Below are 8784 nucleotides of genomic sequence, written 5' to 3' on the forward strand. Positions count from 1 at the left end.
TTGATTATATTTAGAAATGTCCTTATTTCCATGAGATGAATCACTTATAAAACTTTCATTTATGCCATAAGAGAGGTCAGAAATGCTTTTGCATATAGTTGAATTCTTATTTAAAGAATAAATGGCATCATTTTGTACAAATTGTTTCTTGAGTGATATAAACATCAATTCTGCTAATTATTACTCAGTAATATACGAGAACTTTATATCACTTTAGTAGAATAAGAGCAGTGATAGTGTTGCTCATGCACTTGCATAGCTAACCACAAACTTCCTGCTTGCCTTTATCTGATTCTATTTTAGCCCATAGGATGAGCTCTGCACCTGGTACCTACTGCATTTTTAGCAGTTGGTATACAGTATGTACCTTTGTACAAGTAAAGCATTCCATTTCAGAGTATATTACACACAGAATTATGTGTATTTTCAAATCACTGATGTACTGATGCATGGAGTTATAAAAAAATGTATAAACAGGTACACCAACTCTCTGCAAATGCCCTATCATATGTCAGTAAGAAGGCTTTAATGATGTTTCATTGAGAAACCTAATTAAAAGGTCCAGATAACATAGCCCATGTAACGTGCTGACCAACAATACAACTATTACAGCATTGTAGAGTGTGTGCATCCAGTAGTTATAGAGCTGGGAACCTCAGTTGAGAGGTTAGTATAATAAGAAATGATACTAGGTTTAATTGCTTGGGCAGCCCAAGGACAATTCCTTCCTGTCTGACATAGGTGATGATAGTTACCCCATACTTTGAGCTTACCATATGTCTTGAAAGTTTGTTTGAAAATTTAGCCATTTTGAATTGTCAGTATTTTTGCATGTTACACAAAACATGATGTTTTTCATATAATTTCAAAATCTAGTTGAGAATGCAATTTAATAAGTGAGCCAAAACATTATACTTGTTCATTTATTTTTATTAATCCTAATAATCCAAAATTAATATTTGTGTGTGACAAAAATATGGGAACCTTAACAATTCTCAGTGCATTTGAATGAGAAATTAGGGCTAAGGTCCTGCCTTATTTGGGTCTGGCCACACGGGCCGATTTCCGAAGTCGCCCATAATTGCCTCACAAGGAAACCTCTGGTGACTTCGGAAAATGAAGCACTCTGTGTGCCTGCCCCCAGGTGATTTGCACTTTAGCTGGAGGAAGGCAGGGGAAGGCAGATCATGGAGATTAGTATCCGCGAATCTGCCAATGTGACCAGTCCCTTTTTACAATAGAAAAGTGGGTGTTTACTATGCAAATCTGATCTTAACAACAGGGGTTTGTGAAAGTGTGCCATGGCTCAAACAAAGGACATTCCAAAAACAGTTACTGATGCTCATCAGACTGGAAAAGGTTATAAAACTATTTCTAAAGTGTTTGGGCTCCACTAGTCAACCGTCAGGCAGGTCTTGTAAATACAGAGGCAATTATACATCATAGTTACCAGCCCCAGGAGTGGTCAACCGACAAAGATAACACCAAGAAGGATAACATCTAAGGAACTGAAGGCGTCTATTACATTGGCAAATATCAGTGTTAACGAGTCCACTATCAGGATTTCTCTAAATTACAATGGTGTGCATGACAGGGCTGCAAGGAGAAAGCCAACAAGAATATCACTGCCCATTTACATCTTGCTAAAGACCATGATAAGGACCTTATCCCAGAACAGCTTGTCATCATTGATGGAACCATGAATTCAGAATTGCACAAGCAAGATCCGCGGGAATAGTGTAGGATATTCTTCTGTGAGCTGAAGTACAAGAGAAAGTAGGTCACACAGGAAGATGACAACTGCATACACAAAGAATGGTTAACTCAGATGAAATTTAATGTTTTAGTATGGCTGAGTCTATAGAAATGTTCTGGAAATACCTGAGGCGGGCAGTTTGTCTGAGGAAGCCCACTAACATCCTGGAGTTGTAATAGTTCATTAAGAGGAATAGGCTAACATTGCCACAAGCTGATGTACAGGACTTTTTTTTAGATCATATTTATGCAGAAATATTACCTTCAAAAGGGTTTACAAAGTTTCAAGCACCACCGAGGAGTCATGTTTTTCTATTCAGAAGCCTGGCAGTTGTTTATCAGTGTTGTCTGGCATTTGGTGGGCAAGAGGCATCTTGCGTGACATCAAAATAAAGTGTCTTCAAAAGTGTTAACATCATGTTTATGCACACTAGAGGAGTAATGACATAGTTAGTGAAAGCTATTTTATAGAGATGCACCGAATCCCGCTATTTTGGATTCGCCCGAATTCTTCGCGAAAGATTTGGCCGAAATCAGAATCCTAATTTGCATATGAAAATTAGGGGTGGGAAGGGGAAAACATTTTTTACCTCCTTGTTTTGTGACAAAAAGTCACGCGATTTCCTTACCCATCCTAATCCGAATCCTGCTGCAAAAGGCCGAATTCTGGATTTGGTGCATCCCTACTATTTTACTGTGCTACACTTGGCAAAGTTTGTTCCCACAGTTTTAAAAGGTCTGCAGTTTTGAAGGCAACTTGCCGTCCTTTGAGGAAAAGGGTTTGCATCTACACAAGAAATGTAGACTTTTAGGAATGTAGGTTCAAAGAATGTTACCGGATACATCATCATAAATTGATGTCACTGCTTTTAATTTAGTACACAAATGAACTGGAGAAGGTACACATATTTGAGTTTAGAAACAATGAAACCAGGTAAGCCTTCACTATCCCAACCCTTTCCCTGCAGGTCAACTTCCATTTGATCAAGTGCTGAGCCTTTCCTCTTCCAGTATTTCCTGGCAAATGTAGTTCTATGGACATATGTCATGCATATGTCATGGAGCATGGTATATACAGTGTTCAGATGGGATCCATTATCCATTCTACCTATTATACAGAAAGCTCTGAATTACTGAAAAGTTGTCTCCCATAGACTCCAGTTTATCCAAATAATCCAAATTTAAAAAAGATATATCTAATCCTTATTGGCAGCAGAACCAGCCTATTGGGTTTATTTAGAGGCATATTTATCAAGGGTTGAATTCATGTGAGTTTTTTTAAACTCCCCTAAACTCCCATGAATTCGAAATTCGACTAGTTGAAATTTATTGATAAAATCACATTTTTAAAACTCAAACTAATTTAAACGACCTTGAATCGAATTTGAATTATAAAAAACTAAATCCAAATTTTCTTCTCAGAAAAACTTGAATGTCAGGAAGGCTACAGACATCACCAAATTGATCCCTGGAATAGTCAAATTTGAGTTCTGAGTGTGATAAATCTCGAAATTCGAATTTAAACCTCAAATCGAGCTTGGATAATTCACAATTTGAATTTTGAAAAAAAATCGAAAATTCGAAATTTGAATATTTACTTGGGCCCTTATAAATCTGCCCCCTAATGTTCACATGATTTTCTAGTAGACTTAAGGTATGAAGATCGAAATTATGGAAAAATCCATTATTACCTGGAAAACCCCAGGTCCCATGTAACAGCTTTTATTTCCATAAACACTGCACATTATATTCCAAATCCAAACATGAAGAAAAATGTATGAAATTTGTGTTATTCCTTTACAGGAGGTGAAGAAAAGGGAATATTAAGATGCATTCATGACATATGTAATCACCCCCATCCCATGAGCACATGAGCATAACGATGGTGAGGTGACAAGTGGGCGGTGAGGTGCTGGCGGCACAGGGATTGTGTGTAGAATTGGAGGGCCTGCATATTCTCCATGTGGTGCAATTTTATGCTTAAAATTTTGTGCCCTACATTAGCAGTGTAACTGGTGTTTGCTAACCCCTCCCCCCACAAAAAAAGGTTTGGCCTGGTGCAAAGAGATCCCTGTAACCAAGTAGTACAAGCTGGCACACAAGGCGAGTTGAACCGGGGTACGTTTATTGCGTTTATCCTGACGAAGGAGGAACGCCCCCGAAACGCTGTGACGCAATAAACGCACCAGGGGTATGACCCCGGTTCAACTCACCTTGTGTGCCAGCTTGTACTATTTGGTTATTTGGAAATTGGGAGTGCCGTCTCCCTTAAGCGCTTGAGCACCAAGCGGAACCAGTTGTGAAGGTCCTGAGTGTGCACGTGACCTTTCTACATAGCACAGAGATCCCTGGCCACTCCCCACCTCCCACCCACGCCATTCCTGACACCAGTGTTTCCCACACACCACAACCGCAAGGTCTGCCTTCTCTATAGTTACAGCACTGCTCCAAATAGGTGTAAGAGTTTATTGATTTTACTTTGCTTTGTGGGTCAGTAAAGGAACAGACATCACACTGAATGCAAATGTAGATAAACACTTATGTTGATGTATGGGGGAACAAATAAAACTGCCCTCCATAGCAAATGCATGCCATAGGTACAGAGCCTTGTAACAACAAGACTGCATTTGCTATACAAATAGAGCAAATTTTATCCTAAACATTTGGATCAGGTGGCTCATCCATTTAAACAGATTGTTTTAACACCTTTTCTGTTAAAATGAACGTTGTAATATTGTGGCATGTAGTTTTGTGTGCAGCATGCATGCTGTGTGATGATTTCCATCTGTATATTCCCTTTAACTTGCAACTTGTATAACAATAACAGAAGGTTTCAACCATTCACAAAAAACTAAAGTTGAAGAGCCGCAGGTTTACCATCCCAGTGTACGGTATGTGCTAAACGCAAACACAACTTGGTGCCGGATATGCTTTAAGTGAATTCCACTAGAGCAGCAGCTACTGTAACTGCCTAGCATCAGGAGCTGGAACTAGGAACACTACAATTACCAAGAGTGAGCAATTACAGTGACAGGCCTCCCACATTTTCTACTTTTTTGTTTTGATAATCTCCCTGGCTGCATTCCAGGCCACATTTTTTTGTGCTTTACCTGGCTTTTTCTGCCATTACTGATCAAAGAAAACATGTCAGTGACACTGGATCTGTTGAAATCCCCCAAATGATTCAAATATGTGAGCTGCATTCCAGTAATTCCTCACCATACATTAATGGTACAGGTATTCACATGCACTCATTTCTACTTTCAAATAATGATCACCTATAATGAATATTCCTTGCCTCCTTCCAAGAGTTCCTAGAAGCCCACTAGCACACCCTGATATCTCCACTGTTTGACAATTAGACGCTTGTTCAGTTGGGATAGTCGGTACCTCGCTGTAACCAAATTAAATGACGCAGTAAACACATAGAGGTGATCCCTTTCTTGCACTTGCTCTGCTATTTTCTCATCCCTAGACTCCCATGAAAATTATACATTTGGACACAAAGATCAGGCTCTGAACCAATACTGTACAGAAACATAGCCTGTACATGTACTGTTAAAGCTGTGGCTCAGCTGAAATATAGATCATCATGCCACAGGCAAAGGGCTGTCATTTACATTCTGCTCCTTCAATTGTCTCTTCTCTTAAAGGGTCCTTACCACTAGTAAATGAAAGGACTTTGTATGTACTGTATGTATGTAAATACACTGGTGAAAATTCTGTACAAACACGTGCTGTAATATTGTTTGTAATATTGTGTGTAAGTAAGCTACTATGTAATGTTAATGCTTAGGCCAGCACCGCATTTACCTTATACTTATGCAAGGGCCTGAACCTAGGGTGGCAGCTTTAAGAGGCAGCCCTCAGGTGCCTTATATGGTAAATAAAATCATTCTTAAATCAAAAAAAAAAAAATCATCTCCCTAACCATCGCCAGATATTTCCCAATTAATTTGGCTGTGGAGGAGGGGTATATGGTAGCTGTCTGGCCCATGGCAGACAAAGTATGTATGGATGTATATTTTTATTTGTATAGTGTTCCTTGAGGTCAATGTACTGTACAGCAGAACAGTAAATTAGTAGAAGAAACACTGGTCATTGTTATAAATGTAGTAACCAGCTTTTGTGGACATTTTGGTTAAGGGCATTACTGCTGTTTTGCCATTGCCTTATGATTCATTTCCTGTTCCTGTTTTCCCTCTTCCTGTCTAAGCTGAGAGCAAGTGTGAAGCAGGGCTGTGTTACCTGCCATGTTCTAATAAATGTTTAAAGTTCCTGTGCTGGTCTGACTGCTTCACATGAACTAACACAGCATTATTATTTTAACCCACTGCTAGCAAAGCAGTGTATCCCCAAAATACAATATACATAAATATAAAGTATAATTAAAATACATATTAAGTGCTTATTGTCAATGAGACAAAAGGATGGATGTCCCTGCCCCATATAGCTTACAGTCTAAATGGAAGGGTAATGTACAAACACAAATCGGAGGGATATTAAGTGCTGTAGATCACAGTTGGTGACAGTTCCATATAAATGTCACATGCAAATTACGTCACTTCTGCACAGCGCATTACATAATGTCCCTAATGCGCTGATGGGGCACACTGAAGTTCAATTTCAAATACGATCTGACTAAACTTTAGTTCTCTTTTAAATGACTGCTATGATACTGATATTTATTCATGTATTATTCATTCTCTTTAACCATAACTTTATACTATATGATGACAGCATCACAACATTTGAGGAACAGTTTACATTTCCAAATTAGCTGTATTTGGGAAAGAGCACAAGGACCTCAGTAACATATCTAAGCACAAACTACTATCTGGAAGATTTCATTCATGTCGTCTTCTATTTACAGCAAAATATTTATTCCTAATCAGAGTTCAGATTTAAATTTTGCCTAAGAAGAAGGTGGGCCACCACATAAAATTTTCTTGTAATAAAGTTGCATATGAGTTGTCAGAGGTTTTCTAGTGTATACTTTATAACATTTGTTTTTTGAGGTTGAAGATAATCATGGTTGAATGTATGAGCTTAGAATTGTGACACTGCATAACCCTATCAGTGTCCTGGTAACACAAGGCCATTTCCAAACGAAAGGCTTGCCATTTCAGAAGAGGTTCTCAGTAACAACTTAGTTCTATCAGTCAAAGCTCTTCTGCACCACCAAGTGGAAAAATCGTGGAAATAAAATTCAAGCTACAAAACTATGATTGTAGTTTAGATTTTTTTCCCTTTTAGGGTCCACTTTTCGGAAAGTACTCTGGAAAGGTTTATTATTTTTTTTTTTGTAACTTGAATTTTTTATTGGATAAAGTCAAATACACATTATTTGCATATAAAAGTCAGTAGTCATTGTGGGTACACACAGTGTCCCTTGTACAATTCTTAATAATGACATGTATAAAAAGATCACATTGTATTATCCATTTTCAAATGTATGTGGCTTGTGTTCAATAAACACGAATGTAACATAAAACAGCCTGCTGCTGTTATCTTTTCTTTAAGTGAATTACCCTTGCCTGATCGGGAAATCCTAACAGGCAATGGTTCCCTTCCCTTTTGAAACTCCAGGATGAATCTAAGGTTTTCTACTTAGGGCCCAGTCCCTATGTGGAACATATCAAAAGTATGTATCCAGTTCACGTAACCCTTCTCACATATCTACTGGCTTCCCTAAAAGCTCATATGGGGCCCAGATGGCCAAAAATTTGGGCGTTTTATTTTGAATGTGTGCTATGGTACTCTCAAAGTTCATGTTCACAATAAGTTTTCTATGTAGTTCTAACATAGTGGGGATTGTCGCTGATTTCCATTTTGCTGCTAGCATGATACGTGCCACTGTCAATATATGGTTTACCAGCTTTTGTGAGGTATTTGATATCTCTCGCATGGGTCTTCCCAACAGGTGGGTGACCGGGTCTTTCCCAATTTCAGTACATGTGACTTTAGTTATTAGTTTGTGTACCTCATCCCAATATCTATCTAGTTTTGGGCATGACCAGAGTAAGTGCATTAACGTCCCCGTTGCATCACAACCTCTCCAGCACTGATTCGAGATACTTGGGTTGATTTTGTTCAGTTTTTTAGGAGTCATATACCAATGCATTATTACTTTATATACATTTTCTTTTTGTTTCACACATGTCACTCCTGTCTTAGCATTACTCCATATGGCCTCCCAGTCCTCCGGTTCTAAGGGACCTTCCAATTCTTGTTCCCAATATGACATATATTTATGATTTGGAGGTGTGTTAGCTGGCAAGGAGTTTAATATCTTGTAAATATTTGATAGAAGAGCCTTTTGTGGCCAACCTCCTTTCATAAGACTCTCAAAAGGAGATAAGATTACAGTACGTTTCTGTGCCAGAAAACAGGATATAAAGTGTCGAACCTGAAGGAATTCGAAAAATCTTATTGGGATTTCGGGTGATTTGGCTTGCAGGTCTCCGAATTGGAGAACATGGGAGGCATCCCTAGTGAGTACATCATACACTTTAAAAAGACCTTTTGCTCCCCAATTTCCATACAGTGAGGCCTGAGTGCCTGGCTTGAACTTAGGATTTTGCAGAAATGGTGTCATCAAAGAGAAGGGTGAAATTAGGCCCTGTTTACTCTTTACTCGATACCATGTTGTAAGGGTAGATTTGGAAGTTTCCAATATGGTCTTAGGAAGTATTGGATAAGGGTCTATATTCCATATTAGTGCTCCCATGTGTGTCTGGTCTAGGAGAGAGTTTTCGATTCTTGCCCAAAGTGGCCCGATTTCATGTTGAGACCAGGCTGACAGCCATCGCAAATGTGCAGCATCATGGTATTTATGTATGGAGGGAACCCCCAAGCCCCCTTGCAATTTGTCACTCGTAAGAACATTTTTGGAAAGCCTATGTCTCTTATTTCCCCAAATGAATCTATGGAATGATAGTTGAATATCTGAAAGGATCTTAGAAGGGACCAGAACCGGGAGGGTCTCAAATAAGTATAGAAATTTGGGTAGTATGCTCATTTTCAACG

Source organism: Xenopus laevis, chromosome 5S (genome assembly GCF_017654675.1).
Source record: "Xenopus laevis strain J_2021 chromosome 5S, Xenopus_laevis_v10.1, whole genome shotgun sequence".
Classification (NCBI taxonomy): domain Eukaryota; kingdom Metazoa; phylum Chordata; class Amphibia; order Anura; family Pipidae; genus Xenopus; species Xenopus laevis.